Here is a 17196-nt window from a genome sequence, read left to right as displayed (position 1 = left end):
TAATGTTGTACAAACAAAGACTTCTCTTGTATGATCTACAAGATAAAATGATGCAAAAAGTTGCCTTACTTTTTTTAAGTAGATCAAGCCCCATATTTTTATCAGTGCACGGCTTTGAATGTTTAAGTGAACACTGTCACTCAACTTGAAACGTGTAAGTTAACAGGCGTACGTGCGGGGACGTGACGTCTGAAGTCACTGTACCCAACAGATCAGGGCACGTATCACGAAAATTCAACATTGCTGGACGTTAGCGAGGGATGCAACGGAGTAACAAAAGAGGAAAAAGGAGAATATTCAGAGAAAAACCTGCACTACAACGTATATTTTTTCACCGTGCTGTTGTAAAATTGTGTTATTATCTGTGTTTTGTGTTCTGGGATGCCGACTTCAGGATTTGAAAGTTTCGCGCGTGAACCGGTGAGTACGTTACAAAAGTTTTGCAAAAGTTCACTAACTTAAACATAATTATCTTTTGTTAGACTGTTTGAATGTGTGTAAAGTTACGTGTTACGATGTGTATGTTTAAACTAAAGCTTAATTAGTGATTATCGTCAATGTCGCTACTCGTCCCAGGTCGCTAACGTTACTTTGTTACCGTTACACTCTCTCTCTCTCTCTCTCTCTCTCTCTCTCGAAGAAGAAGAAGAAGAAGAAGAAGAAGAAGAAGAAGAAGAAAGAGACGTTCTTTGCCTTGAAAAATATGCAGAAGGCGACTTGCTTCAGATATGGTTGAAATGCTTTAATATAAGCTTCTGCTGCTGCATATGTGAAAGTTTACTTGTGAAAGTTTAGTTTATTCGGCATTGTAAAAATCGTAATATATTGAGAAGCGTTGTCTAACGGAGTTACCCTCGCCAATAAGGAATTGACAAAATAATACGTACTATACATAATCATTTACGTTACACCTTAAGCAACATTAAACTGTTTGTGCTCTCTGTTATGTTATAGTACTATAGAGCGGTCGGATATGAGCAGTTTGTCATTCTGAGCAACAGTGTTGGTGAGTAAAGTATTTACTTAAAAATACTATTTGATTATGACGTTCATAATGATTTGTAAATAATTTACATTTGTTTATTCTCTTCCTGCAGGATTTGTGTGACCTCTTCTGCCTCAGTTCAAGGTAGCTAAATGGATTGGAAGTGCAAGTTGTGCTCTGTATCCTTGGACACACGTGCAAAGTTATTTAGGCATTATCAATTGCACCACAACCACTTTTCAAGAGTCAGCCCTCTACCATGTCTGTACAGTGACTGCATTTGTACTTTCCAGTCATTTAATGCAGTTAAAGCTCATTTGTCACGGTTTCATAGTGATACAGGCAGGGTAAATGTGACTGATGGTTCACAGTCAGGAAGTGCATTTTTTACATGTCCCTTGTGTGGCACCAAGCAGATATTTTCTGAGGAATCACTTTTTTCTCATTTAAGGAGTCATTTAAGAAATCATGAGGTGGTAGTATGCCCATACAGTAATTGCAGTTACAGTACAAATACGTACTCATCCTTCAATGCACACAAAAGTCGAAACCATGCAGGCAGTTCAGATTTTGATATGAACATTGTATGTTCAGAAAAGAATGGTACACCAGACACATCTGTTGGTGAAAATGTTGAGGTGGGACCTGCTCAGTGTGAGAGCATAGACACCTTTGACTCTGTTGAGGGAGAGAATCAATGTGACACAGACACTTTAAGAGAGCAGCTGCACCAAAGTTTAGCATCACTGTTCTTAAAGATGAAAACCATTCTTCATGTGTCTGACCTGGCGACTCAGGACATAGTGGAGCATCTGACACAAATATTTTCCCTGTCCCAGCCTCTAGTCAAACAATCTCTTTGAGAAGTCTTAGAACATCATGACATCTCTGTCAGTGAAAATGCTCTAGATGACCTAGTTACTGCTGTTCTGGAAAGGAACATATCTTCAACCAAAAGAAGGAAAACATTTGTTGTTAAAAACTACCCTGTGGTGAAGCCTGTGGAGTATATGCTGGAGCCAGGACACACAGCAGTCCATGTTCCTACTCTCGACATGATTCAGAAAATGTTTAATTATACAGACATTCTGGACAAACTTCTAGAAACAAAGATGTCAAAGGAAGGTCATTTCATGAGCCACCAAGATGGTTCATACTATAAGGAGAATGAATTATTCTCTTCCTCAGATGATCTAAAGCTACCACTCCTTTTGTACATCAATGATCTTGAAATAGCAAACCCACTTGGAACATCACGGAAGATCCATAAACTATGTTCAGTCTACTGGGTATTTGCTGATCTGCCTTGTAAATATAGATCATCATTACATGTGCTTCAGTTAGCATTATGTAAGGTGTCCGACGTTCAGCTGTTTGGATATGAAAGATTGTTTGGTCCTCTGTTACGAGACATCCAAACTCTTGAGCAAGACAGCGTTTTTATTGAGTCCATTGGTAAGGCCATAAAGGGAACAGTTTTGTGTGTCGTGGCTGATAATCTTGCAGCTGATGCATTAGCAGGATTTACAAAGTGTTTCAGAGCTCAATATATTTGCAGATTCTGCACAGCTACCAAAGACCAAATTCAGGCTCATGATGTTGGGAGTGGAGAATTCAGTATGCGGACAAAAGCCAGTCATGATGTTGATGTTGATGCTGCACTGCATGGGGTTAGTCAGGGTCAGAGTGGTGTTCAGGGAGACTGTGTTCTGAGGCAGGGTCTACAGTATTTTCATACAGTCACAGGTTTCCCACCGGATGTCCTGCACGATCTGCTTGAGGGCATTGTGCCTGTAGAGCTTGCGCTGTGTATTGGGAAAATGATCTGTCACAAATACTTCACCCTGGAGTATTTAAACAGAAAAATTATCTCATTCCCATACAAGCACACAGACAAGGTTGACAGACCTCAGCCCATCCCAAAGACCTTCACTGTTAGGAACACGGTTGGTGGTAACGGCCATGAAAATGCTACTTTGCTCAGGCTACTTCCATTGATCATTGGTAGTAAAGTTCCAGAAGAGGATGGAGCATGGAGTGTACTCACGGATTTGAAAGACATTGTAGAGCTGATGATTTGCCCAGTGTTTACAGAAGAATCCATCCAGTATTTGCAAATGAAGATACAGGATCATAGACACATGCTGCAGGAAGTTTTTCCTGATTTCACATTTAGACCAAAGCATCATTACACAGAGCATTACCCTGACCTTATACGTTGTTTTGGCCCTCTTGTCCACTTGTGGACAATGAGATTTGAGGGAAAACACCGCTTTTTCAAGCGTGTAGTACATGACACACAAAACTTCAAGAATGTTTTAAAAACACTAGCCAACAGGCACCAACACATGATGGCGTACTCTCTCAGTGCCCCATCCTTCTTCAAACCGCACCAGCAGACATCAAGCATCTCGTCTGTGATGGTATCAGGGCTTCCTGATGTTGCAAAGACATACGTCAAACACATGACAGACAGCAGCATGATTTACAGCACATCAGTTGTCAATGTTGATGGAACTGATTATGGCGTGGAGATGTTTGTGTCTGTGGGACAGGAGGGAGGATTGCCTGAGTTTAGCAAAATTGAACAGATTCTCCTTGTCGATAACCAGATTGTCTTTCTTTGTAAGAGACACACATCACATTGAACATCTAAGATCTTACGAACTTTCACCAGGGAACTTGACTGTCCACATTTAAAAGAGCTCAATGACACATTGCCGCTCTCTGCCTACAGAACAGATGGAAGACTGCTCTTAACACCAAAACGGTTCATATTACTACACTGAAATTTCAGCTCATTTAAGGTAAATGTTTAATAACTTTGTTCAAAGATGATTCTTAATCACAATCAAATTAACTCCATTTACTGTTTGTTTTTTTTTTTTACAGTATAACAACACATAAAGATATGGCTGCACCGCAGAAATTTGTGCTTTGTGTGTTGCAACAGATGTTGCCATGAAGCTCATTCTAACTGAGCGACCACAGTCAGTAGAAGAGCTCAAGAATATAATGCAAGAGAAGTTTAAGCCAAGGCTAGACTGTGACTTTACCCTTCAATATGAGGATCCTGACTTCAATGGACAGCTTAGCGTTCTTGTGGATATTCAGGAGCTCCCTGAAAAGGGAACACTGAAAGTGGTGAGATCTGAAACTGATGCATCCTCCACTGGAAGCTCCGACACAGACATACTCCCACATGTACCTTTAAGACAGCATCAGAAAAATTGGCCAGATTGTTTCCCTGTGCCAACTTTTTCTTATGAAGTTGAGCATGTATGTGCACAGGGAAATGCTGCCTTTGAAAGTTCTGGGAAGACACTGAAATTAACAAGAGCCCAAAAACACAATATTCTGGAAAAAATGGCTGAAACAATGTACAACTTCAAGCCATATCCACATGACAGGGAAGTGGGTATGGCTGCTGAAGCTCTAGTAACAACTCATCCATGCCTCAGAGAACATGGAAGTAAGACTGGATGGTATGGATGGAAGGTGGCCTTGAAGTTCAAGATGGGGAATTATCACACTAAGATGGCCAGATCTGGTTGTGTGGAGGTCTCAGTCAATGCAGGCAAGAGGAGCCGTACCAACCCTGAAAATGATCATCCTCATGCCAAAATCAAAAGAGCCAGAAGAGCTGAGGTGAATTATCTGCCCAACTTCCCCAGGGGAGAGAGTGAGGCAACTCTGGAAGAAATGAGAGTGCAAATCGTACAAGAGACTAAAAAGACTGAGAGAGACCAGATACTGATAGAAAAGCTCATGTACACAACCTTTGCTCTTCGCCGCCAACACATTGTTCAAGTCCACAGGTGAGGGAATTCCTGGATAACTGGCCGGCCTTGAGAATGCAGTCACAGGTAAATATATAGTATGTTTTACTATATAACAATATATATACTATATAATAAATATTTGACAACTCCTCATTGTTCTTACACCTAAATATTTATACGTGTACAGGTCTTTGCAGAGTTCCATCGAATTACAAAAGTGAATCTCCGCAACCAGTTTTACTGTGAACTTGACCGATACACACCAAAACTAGTTTCATTGTATCGACAGAAGTCCTCAAGGACTGGAAAGGGAGCAGAGGCACTGCGAGAGATGCTGACAATTTATGACTTGGAGGTAAGTTTATGTTTGACTTTTCCATTGGGACATTGCTGATCTTATAATGTGTTGTCATTACAGATCACAAATATTGACTAAAAGCTTGTAATTGTTTTGTGATGCCTTGATAGTAGTCGATTATCCTGCTGAATCTTAGGTAGATTACTATTTTTAACATAACTGAAGCATTACATCGTAATACCATGATTTTCTTTTTCTTTTTTCTCAATCTAGGAAGAACATGACATCCACATGCGACGCACTCTGGCTCTTCGTGGACTTTCAGTGTATCTCCGGGAGGATGACACTGAATTCTACAAAATCTGGAATGTAAGTATTCATTTTCACTTCACTCTTGCCCACACGCAGACAGTGACTGATGACTGTGTTCTCCGCTTGACATTAGCTCACGTTGCTCTCTCCAGTACTCCTTAGGTTTTCTTCAGCTTGCCTCTGTCTTGGTTTGTATGATATTTACTCGGTGAACTTGTTAGGGAAGGAATAATATATTTTGGCTCTACAAACAAGGATTGTGTCACATCCTTCTGGATATGTTGTTTTAATTGATTTTCTTGTATTTTGCAGGGTGAAGATGAGATGGATACCACTGACATACAGCTAGCGCTCCTCTCTGTGGTCCCTGGCTCCACTGGTTCCATCAGCTTCAGCCCTGATAACATATCCATTGTGATAGAGGAAGAAGTTGTTATGAGCGAGCTTCCCAGGCTGGCTGATGCATTTGTGCTGCTGCTTGGTTTAATCTATGCATTACACTTGGATTATCCAAAGAAACTCACTCACACGTTCACATTCATCCAGAAAGTGCTGATGTGCCTGGATGATAACAAACCATTGAAACCATGCTTATTCTCCCTGAAAAATGATTTGTTAAAAGAATAAACAATGTGAGAAATGTATGCCTGCTGAGTGCAGGCATACATTAATGTGATTCATGTCAGCAACATTATTACAGCCATGTTGTTCTGTTGTTCATTCTTGGATGTGTCTGATATAAAAACATATCTGTTAAAATGTTGAAAGCACCTTTGCATATGGTCAGTGGGCTTTTTATAAGTTTAAAATGAGAGGTACATTTTTTGTTTATTATGTTGTACTGCCTCCTCCTCATTGATCAGTATGCTCTCATTGTTAATGGCAATTCATTTATTTATAATTTCTGTCACTTTTATTTGTTGTATTTTATTCTGTTATTTGGTATGTTTTCATTTTCCTCATTTGCACAATTTTTTTATTTTTTTTTTAGAAAATGCAATGCAGAGAAGGTAACGTTTGTTCATTCCCAATTATTCAAAATACGCTGCTAAAATATGTCTAGGTATGCTTAAGTACTAACCCCTAATGTCAAGTACTAACCTTTGATGTATGTATATGCTACTGGATGCTTGAATTTCCCTCGGGATCAATAAAGTATCTATCTATCTATCTATCTATCTATCTATCTATCTATCTATCTATCTATCTATCTATCTATCTATCTATCTATCTATCTATCTATCTATCATCTATCTATCTATCTATCTATCTATCTATCTATCTATCTATCTATCTATCTATCTATCTATCTATCTATCTATCTATTTGTAAAAAACATTATTTACTACAGGTGTTGCACTTGAATGTTAGTCAGCATTTCATAGTTTTACTGAGCCTGATGTATTGTTCTGAATTGAGTTGGTAGTACCTTTTTAAAAGGTAGGTTTTAAGGTGCAGTTTTATACCTTAATAAATTATTGGAATTCTGACAGAAACACTTTAGTCAAGAACCTTTTATTGCATGGATGATGTTTCTCTTGCATAATCATACATACATGGTTACAGTTGTACAGTTACATGTACACAACTGAATTTGCACAATTACTTTTTTTTGGCTTGTCTATTCGGGGCGGAACCCCTTTATAGCTGGACCCCTGGTCCATAGCTGCTATTTTGGTTTTGAGTATTACAAACTGAAAACAGGGCGTCCTGTACATTTTAAGTTGGCAAATGGTAAATATTTTGAGTTCAGTAAGGTGTAATATTTTAAGTAGATACTACTGGTGTAATACTTTGTGTATAGTTGACTTTTTTCAAGTCCATATAATTTAGTTTTTATAGGTAACATTCAATAAAATCATTTAAGTGTGAAGAAGACATAAATATTAAGTTAAGGGAATGTAAAAAATTATATTGAACTTAGAATATAGATTAAGTCAACTGAACACATATTTTTTAAGTATAGTGTAACTCAAAAAATTTATCATCAAAACTTAAAAGTTTTTACGTAATCAGTTATGACAAAAATTTTGAGTTTTCTGAACTTGTTCGGGTTTACAGTGTGGGAATGCTTTATTTACGTCATATTTCCCAGTTCTTTAAAGGATCCCATGTGATAAACTGAGTGTTTCAGCTGATTTGAGGCTTTCTGGGAGTTTGTTCCAGACATGTGGAGCATAGAAGCTGAATGCAGCTTCTCCATGTCTGGTTCTGACTCTGGAACTAATAAGAACCTGGATCCAGATGACCTGAGGGTTCTGGTAGGTTCATACTGGGTCAAGAGGTCTCTGATGTATGTTGGTCCTAAACCATTCAGAGCTTTCTAGACCAGCAGCAGAACTTTAAAGTCTATCCTCTGACGGACCGGCAGCCAGTGTAAAGACCTCTGAGCTGGACTGATGTGGTCCACTTTCGTGGTCTTAGTGTGGACTGGAGCAGCAGAGTTCTGGATCAGCTGCAGGTGTCTGACTGATGTTTTAGGTAGAACCTGTAAAAACACTGTTACAATAATAATCCAGCAACTAGAAACTGGAGATTTAATACGTCATTACTTAAAGATCCTGAGTTTATCAGCTACTTTAAAAGAGAATGGTCCTTATATCTAGAAAATAACGACTTGCCAGAAACTTCAGCAAGTGTTCTTTGGGAAGCAGGAAAAGCAGTAATGAGAGGGAAAATAATTTCCTTTTCTTCTCATAAGAAAAAGAAGGAAACTTTGAGAATTTCAGAGTTAGAACTCAGAATTAAATCCTTAGAGGAGCTTACCATGTCTCCCCAGAAGAATACACACTAAATGCTATAAGGAAAGCTAAACTTGAACTTAATGAAATAATAGATAAAAAGACGCAATTCTTGGTGCAAAGACTTCGCTTGGAGAATTTTGAGCATGGCAACAAATCTGGAAGGTTCCTGGCTAATCAGTTAAAAACAAACAAGGAGAAAACAACCATCTCCTCTGTCAGAGATCCAGAAGGAAACATCAGCCACGACCCTGACAAGATAAATAACACTTTCAAAGAATTCTATAAAACATTATATACATCACAACTAACTACAACAGATGACAATATTGATAAATTTCTTAGTAACATCAATCTTCCAAAATTAAAACATGAAAATAAAATGGTCTTGGATTCCCCCCTTTCAGTTGGCGAACTCCAAGAAGCTCTCCAGCATATGCCCAACAATAAAGCTCCAGGTCCAGATGGTTACCCAGCAGAATTCTACAAAGAATTCTGGACAATGCTGGTACCCACTTTCTACAATATGATATTAGAAATAAAGGAAAAACAAAAAATACCTTCAAATATGAACCTAGCCAATATTACTCTACTATTAAAACCAGGTAAAAACCCGACACTTCCACCCAGTTACCGTCCAATTTCATTAATAAATGTAGATCTCAAAATAATTAGCAAAGCTTTGGCCAGAAGAAGAGAAAAAATAACCCCTCTAATAATACATCCTGACCAAACAGGCTTTATTAAAGGTAGACATTCCTCTACTAACATGCGTAGATTAATTAACATCATAGATTATTCTACTCTACATAATCTGGAATCCACAGTCATTTCTTTAGACGCAGAAAAAGCATTTGACCGAGTAAACGGGAAATTTTTATTTGCAACGTTAAACAAATTTGGGTTTGGGTCATCTTTCATAGATTGGATAAAAATATTATATAACAACCCAAATGCATGTGTGAAGACCAATGATCAAACTTCTCCAAGCTTCTGTTTGCAGAGAGGCACCAGACAGGGCTGCCCACTCTCTCCATCACTCTTTGCTATTTTTATTGAACCCCTAGCTGCTGCCATAAGACAAAATAAAGAGATTAAAGGAATCCATGCCAAAAATATAGAACACAAGATAAGTCTTTATGCTGATGACGTATTACTTTTCCTCCAGAACTCACCGACATCTCTCCCCCAGACAATCACACTTATTAACACATTCTCATCAATATCTGACTACTCTATTAACTGGTCTAAGACTATTATTATGCCCATCAACTGTGACCTACAAAACATACCCAATACTACAATACAGTCTGGAAACATTAGATATCTAGGCATAAACATTTCCCCCAGGTTATCAGAACTAACAAAGCTAAATTATGTCCAGCTACTTAAAGCAATGGAGGATGGTCTCTCACGGTGGAGGTGCTTACCCATATCACTCATGGGGAGGGTTGCCACAGTTAAAATGATGGTTCTATCTAAAGTAAACTACCTGTTTTCAATAATACCCACTAAACCATCCTCCAGCTGGTTTAAGTCACTGGACTCACATATATCTAAATTTTTATGGAAAAATAAGCCATCACGTATCAGTCTAAAAACTTTACAACAGACTAAAGATAGAGGCGGATTGGAGCTACCCAACTTTAATCATGTTTTCTTAACTAACAAGCTGCAGTATATCTCCAAATGGCTTAAACCTAGCAGTCTGGATGAAACATGGTTAGATGTAGAGCAAGCATTGTGTGAGGATCTGTTTATCTCTGACCTGCCATTCATCAACTCAACCATCAAAACACATCAGTGTTTTAAAAGCATCAATATCAGTTCCTCTTTAGTGGCTTGGTGGGATTTTCTAAAAATAACCAAATCCTCACTTTTTCCATCTAAGTTTACACCCCTCTGGAACAACCCTGACATCCTGCAAAACAAAAAGCTTATCAATTTTACTCATGGAAAAATAAAGGAATAAAACAGTTAGAACATATAATAGAAAATGGAAACTTCTTGTCATTTAATATTCTCACTTCACAATATGGAATCAGTAGCAAAACATTTTTAGAATATCACCAGCTTAAATCTATTATATGTAAACAATATACCATTAATCAATTAAACTTACAGCTACCTATTAGGGTGGCAGAATTCATGAATCTCAATGCCCCAAAGCTATTATCAAAAACATATAGACTATTATCCAAACCAGAAGACTCAATCTGTCTTCCAACTTCAAAATGGGAGGGTGACTTATCCAGTAACTTTAATAAAGATAAATGGTCACAAATATGTTTAAACACCTTTAAAATGACTAAGAATTCAAATATACAACTAATACAATTCAAAATTCTGCATAGAACTCATTATACAGGACAAAGGATGTTCAGGATGGGTCTGTCACAATCAAACATCTGCACACACTGCAATGAAAACACACCTGACAACTATCTCCATGCCTTGTGGTCCTGCACACCTGTCCGCAGGTTCTGGCTTCAGGTATGTGTGGACATGTCAACATGGTTTAAATGTAATATTCCTACAATCCCCGCACTATGTCTACTAGGTGACTTGGGTGACATTAATATGGCAATTAACCCTGCACACATGATACGCACAGCATTATGCATCGCAAAGAAAATTGTCCTTGTGAACTGGAAAAACAAAAATAATCTGTGTATTCAGCAGTTTAGGAATCTCTTAGTTGACCACATCAGTAGTGAGACAATGTCTGCCTCCTCAAAGAACTATTTAGCTGAATCTCATTCCCTCTCGTCCCCTATGCTTAGGTCCATCACTTAGTGTAGGTGGAGGACTGTGACCTCGTTGCTATGGGGGTTTGGGAAATGGCCGGGAGTGACTGGTGGTTGCGGGTTCTTTGTGGTTGCCCGTGGTGTGGGACCGGGCTGCTCTGCGATGGGGGTGGCTCTGGGTCTGGCTTCGTCGGGGGCTGTGGGGGCCAGCGGTTGGAGTCGCCTCGTGCCGGGGGGTAAGGCCACTGTTGGCGCCTGGGTTGGTGGGCGTCGGTCCTGGGCAAGGCGCCCGGGCTATTCCGGGGCGGGCTGGGCGGGGGTTCTGGGCTCAGGTACCCGGGGGTGGTCCTCCTCCCTCCGGGGTGGTGGGGTCCATATGTGCCGGGGGTCTGGGCGTGCCCGGATGTGCTACCGTGGTGTGGGTTGTCTGGTTGATGCCCTGGGACCCAGGGTATGGCCCAGGGGAAGGGGGGGTGTAGGGGTTTGAAGGAGGGCTGAGTGGGATTCAGGGGATCATAGGGGGAGGTGCTGGGGTGTGAGACAGGGATGCTTGTATGTTGTGTGTCTGTACTTTGGATGTTTATGTGGATGTGGGGGTATGTTTGTGTGCGTGTTTACGCATGTGTTAGGATGAGTGGGGGTGTGTCTGGGGAGTGAGAGTGGGAGGGTTGGATGCTGTGTGAGTGTTTATATTGTGTGGGTGGGGCTGAGAGGGCATATATGAGTTAGGATGAGCAGGAGTGTGCAAGGAAATAGGTGTGTGCATGTGTTTCTGTGTGTGGTTGGGGCGGGGTTAAGTGCACTTGTGGGGGGGGGGGGGGTCCTGGGCGGGCCTGGGGGTGGTGGGCCATGGGTCTGCCGCTGTCCCCATCCTCTCATTCCCCTTTAGGGGTGTGGGAGGGTGGGTACTTTCTAGGGTTGGTGACGGCTCACTGGCTGTGGTCCCTGAGTGGCCCTGTCGTGGGGGGCGGCCTCTCCTGGCCTGTCTTGCCCTGGGGGACCTCCTGGGGAGCGGGGGTGCCTAATGCCATTAGAGGCTTATCATCCAGAGGGAAGTTTGCTTCCACACACACACACACACACACATAGGGAGTTGGGAGGCGTGGAGCCATGCGGGGTGGAACGGAGGAGACCATTCAGCGGTCTCCTTGGATGCACCCCGTGGCGAATCGCCTCTCAGTTTTAATTGCACCAAGACACCAAAACACAAGAAACACAACACACAAACAACACCTGGGGGGCATGGCATGCGGTGCATGTCGGGCGGGGCCACTTAGGTGGCCCGGCTCCCGGCTCATTGCGGTCACTGCCCCTCAATTTTAATTGCACACAACACACACTACATAAACAGTCAGGAGCGGGGAGGGAGAGGGTATTGGGGACCTTTCACACCCCTGTTCCCACTGTGTATGGCTGGGGGCGGGCGAGGGGAGGTGGTTGCCCCGAGGCCGGGGTGGCTGCGCTGGTGGTCGCATTTGCATGATCTCACTCATCACTCTTCATCACTGATCACTCCTTGTTTCTCATGCTCTGCATGCTGACACAGTCACTGAGTTGTCCAGTGGGTTTTTAATACTAAGCAATAATTACTTTTTTTTTATTTTTCCTGTGAGTTAGTATCTGGTCGCTGTTATGTCTTTTTGATTTAGTTATTATTTAAAAACTTTTAATGACTATTTTTTTCTGTGCGTGTGTTTTTGCTTTTGTAAAAGTTGTAGGAAATTTTCTGGTGTGTTCATGTATAGGTGTAACAGTTTGTTGTCTGGTGATGGTGTGGATTGAAGGGTCATTTCCTTCTGTCTGTGACCTTTTTGTCTCCTCTCTTCTTTTGCTCTTTTTGCTATTTTCCATCTTTTTCTGTCCCCTCCGGTCAGGTCCAGCAAGATTACATAGATTCGGTGATTCAAAGTAAATAAATAAATTAATTAATCACATTATCAAGAGGAGCCTTACCCATAGGCCTCCCCTTGGCAGAGCAAATTTGTTCAGCACAATACAGCAACCAGATTATCATTTTACTGCTATGATGCTGGACAGGACAAGTTAAAAAAAAAAAAAAAAACAATAATGAAGCCGACTAAAGATGGAAGCTGGACTAGTTTTTCCAGGTCCTGCTGACACATCAGATCTTTTACCCTTGATATGTTCTTAAGCTGATAGTAGGCTGATTTTGTGGTTCCCTTCAGGTGGTTCTCAAAGTTTAGGTCTGAGTCCATCAATACACCCAGATTTCTGGCCTGGTTGGTGGTTTTTAGGTGTATAGACTTAAGCTCTGTGGTGACCTTTAATCGTTTCTCTTTGGCTCCAAATACAATCATCTCAGTTTAGTTTTTGTTTAACTGAAGAAAGTTCAGACACATCCAGTCATTAATCTCCTCAATGCATTTACCAAGAGCCTGTACGGGGCCTCGGTCTCCTGGTGACATTGTAATATATACCTGTGTGTCATCTGCGTAGCTATGGTAACTAATGTTGTTCTTTATAACCTGTGCCAGTGGGAGCATGTAGAAGTTAAACAGAAGAGGCCCCAGGATGGAACCTTGGGGAACTCCACATGTAATTCTTGTCTGCTCAGATGTAAAATTACCTATTGACACAAAGTACTTTCTGTTCTCTAAATAAGATTTAAACCAGTGTAATGCAGCGCCAGAGAGGCCCACTCAGTTCTCTAGTCGTTTAAGTAATATATTGTGGTCAACTGTATCAAATGCAGCAATGAGGTCCAGTAAGACTAAGACTGACATTTTTCCATATATCAGCTGCTGGTCTGATATTCTCAATCTTGTCTGTGAAAAATTTGACGAACTCATTGCAGCCTTGGTGGAATAAAGTTCAGGTTCTACTGACACAAGAAGGTTTGTTAGCTTGTCGACAGCAGCGAATAAGCTGTGAGATCCTAATCCTGCTTTCTGTCTGTTCATCTGATGCTGATATTCATCAGAAATTTCAAAAAGGCAACTTAAATATATATTTTTAATGAAGAGCCACCATAGGATGTTTGTTATATTTGAACAACCACATTTTTATTTCCGTTTGTAGGTTTTAAAATAAAAAAAAACATAAAAGCTTGATAAAAAGATGATAGACAGACTTTCTTCTAAGGGATGTAGATATTTGTGGAAAACTATGTAAAGCCAAAAAAAGTACCTGGTTTCCAACCTAATGAGAAGAAAGATAGATTTAAAAGATTACTTTAGCCACGTATTTAGAGGCATTGTGGAAGGTCCAGAGAGACACTTGCAGCTCCAGAGTTGCAGGTTGGAGACCCCTGATGTAGTGTTTGTAAACAAAAATTTACTGCATTTTCTTTATATAACCGCAGGCCTTCTTTTAATGAAAAGAGACATTTTGCGGGTAACAATGCGATTAATGGCAGTGTGTCATGCGATTAAAAAGTTTACTCGTTGCCCAGCACTAGCTCAGAGCAAACATTAGCTAAAAAAACCTGAAGTGAGCTGGACCAAAACCTTTTAAATTGGACCAGCTATGATAAATGAAACTGGATCAAGATGCAATAAACCACCGGAACTTTGTACAGTCTTGGAAGGTTTGCTGTTCTGTGGCGTTTACAAATGTGTCGAGGTTTGGAGGGCGAGTTTGGTGACAGTTTTTGAATTGACGGACTGAAAGAACGGGCTAGGCGGCTAGTTGGCAAACTAGCTAGCGGGTTGTTGGAATAACAACAGACGCTTTTTTTTGTCGTTTAATAACACGGTCCGAAGAATGCAATGACAGCCGAGGAGGGCCACGACATTAAGAAGTCTTTGGGCTTCTTATCTGAAGAGATTTCTGTTGTGAAACTACACATAGCAAAAACTACAATACAGACGTGTAAGAACAGAGGAAACTAAATCCATTAAGGAACGATTTACTGACATTAAAATGGGAAAATATATATAATTAAAGTAATATTAATATTGCATATGACAAATGTTAAGAACACTCAGAGCATTATATAAATAAAAAAATGTCCTATTAAACAATATTATAGAAAACATAGACACAAAGATCTAACATGGCTCACAAAGGGATTAGAAAGTGCTTGTAAAAAGAAAAATACATTATTCATAAAATGAAGGACTAAAGAGACTGAAAATATAAGAATAAGTTGACCACTGTTATGTATGGAGGACGTAAAGTGAGACAATGAATTAATTAAATATATCATTCAATAATTACTTAAATGTGTCATTAAATAATTAAAATGATAATGAAATACATAAATGTGTTATTAAATAATTAAAATGATAATTAAATACATAAATGTGTTACTAAATGTATCATTAATTTTTAAAAATACAAATTAATATATGTAAAAACATATATAATTTTTTCACTATTTAATTAATTATTTCATGGTCCGCCACTGCCATAATCATTAATTTCTTTTATCTGTCAGCCAGCCCATATTTTTTGTTTGGGGGGGATTTACACAATCTGCTGAGGACGGTCACAGCTGAAACGTGCAAACTGAAAATGATGTTGGACAAAAATAAATGATCATTAAACTAGAATAAAACTAATTTCATGTTATTCAGTAAAAGCAACATGAACACACGAGTGCAGACACGAGTAGATGAGTGGACATGGAAAGACTACATGAAAACTAATTTCTCGAGGTACTTGATGATAAAATAACCTGAAAGTCACATATAAAACACGTACAAAGCAAACTGTCTGGACCACAAACCCCTCCACATTCTCCACTGATTTCACCATCAGACGTGTGGGGCGATATTTAGAACTGTACAACACAACCACCATCCATACTGCAGAAAAGAGCCATAAGAATAATTCATCACACTGGTTACAGAGATCATACACTCACTGTTCATAAAATCTGAAACATTAAAATTTACAGATCTGGTTCATGTTCAAACAGCTCAGATCCTGCACGAAGCCACAGTCTACTTCCTGGAATTCCTGGAACATTGGTTTTAATCTGAGGGAGAACTTCATTTAAAACATCAGTGTTCTTGTACAACGCTGAAAGCTTTGTGTTTCTGTTTGTGGGGTGAGGTTGTGGAACATGTTGGGGGTGGAGGTTCAAGCATGATCTGGTTTATAAGCCTGTACAAACGCATGGTTCTTACCCAGTCCCGGGAGGAAGGGGAGCTTAACAATGTTCTAATAAATAACTCATGTCAGCTATCTGTTCACGTAAATGATTTATTTTCTCATTTTTGTAAATACCTTCATGTAAATGTGTGTTTGGGTGTAAATAAGCTGCTGATAATAAGCTACTCCTGTTCGGACATGTTGGGTTCATATATAATTGTTTGTTGTATTGTTTTCATTTTGTTATGTATTTATTCATGTTTTGTTTTTGTCCTGTTTTTTGTTTCTCTTCAGTTTACTCTTTTGTGTTACTTTCGAAATAAAAGAAACAGAAAACAGAAATAAAAAATCTGGCTTGTGTTGTGTTAAAAGGAAACGTTTTTGTTTTTGAGTGAGCTGAAGCAGGGCAGCGTCTAAAACCTGCAGGACTGCAGTCCTCCAGCACCAGAGGATGATTTCCTTCCTGTCACCAGGTTTATGCTAAATCCAACGTAGTTCACAAATGCTCTGAGTAATGGAACGCTGAAAGACCAATGAAAGGGTTGTTCATGACTCTTTTATTCTGCTCTTTTCCTTTTTTACATGCAACAGTTTTATTAAAATCAATGAAGCTCATCTCAGTCCAGCTCCACCGAACGCTGCTAATGCTGACTGTTATAGGAGCTGAAACCTCCTGCTGCTAATGAAATCGGCTGCAGCTGATCTTACTGCTACTGCAGCGACACACACTGAAGATCTGAAAAACATCTGCATGACGATGTGATGTGTTTATGATCCGTCGGCTCCCTGGTTTAACCTTCTTTCTGCCTTCTGCACTCGCTCTCTTGCCCAGCTCTGTTCTGCCTCCCTCTTGCCCTCTTTTTCTCTTTCTGGACTCAATTTCAGGGCTCATTTCAGCCGGCGGCTGTTAAAAACACATGCCACCCCCACTATGACGCACACACATACACACAAAATTCCTCTAAAATACACACTTTTTCCAGTAAATCTGCTTTGATGCAGCGAGTCAGTGGAATTTCATCCATCTTAAGTGTAAGCAGATGTGTGTGTTTGACCTGGATGACCTGGAGGTGGAAATAACCTTTAGTGGTGAAAAGGTGAATAAAGGTGTGCAGGCACACAGAATCTGTGTATTTGTTCCATGTGTAGTTGTGTGTGTGACCAGTGTGCTCGTTGTGTGTGTGCTTGTGTATTCACAGCCTGATGTGTTACAGTCCTGGTACACTGGTTGCTTCATTATCACGAACACACACAGTGTTTAACACGAACAACA

At 40.0% G+C, this 17196-nt stretch overlaps 1 protein-coding gene and 2 long non-coding RNA genes across 3 annotated transcripts in view; 2 read left to right on the top strand and 1 right to left on the bottom strand.

Annotated features, from left to right (window-relative positions):
* Positions 1 to 17196, bottom strand: part of dcc (DCC netrin 1 receptor) — a 385109-nt gene that overhangs the window by 179644 nt on the left and 188269 nt on the right.
* LOC121629713 lies at positions 989 to 3792 on the top strand. Its single transcript, XR_006008425.1, has 3 exons — positions 989 to 1006; positions 1098 to 1129; positions 3723 to 3792. It is a non-coding gene; the product is annotated as an uncharacterized LOC121629713 (long non-coding RNA).
* On the top strand, positions 6703 to 6880 carry LOC121629715. Its single transcript, XR_006008427.1, has 2 exons — positions 6703 to 6783; positions 6818 to 6880. It is a non-coding gene; the product is annotated as an uncharacterized LOC121629715 (long non-coding RNA).

The sequence above is a fragment of the Melanotaenia boesemani genome, chromosome 19, assembly GCF_017639745.1.
Source record: "Melanotaenia boesemani isolate fMelBoe1 chromosome 19, fMelBoe1.pri, whole genome shotgun sequence".
Lineage (NCBI taxonomy): Eukaryota > Metazoa > Chordata > Actinopteri > Atheriniformes > Melanotaeniidae > Melanotaenia > Melanotaenia boesemani.
The sequence above is the reverse complement of the archived record's forward strand: the minus strand, read 5'-3'. Positions and strand labels throughout refer to the sequence as shown.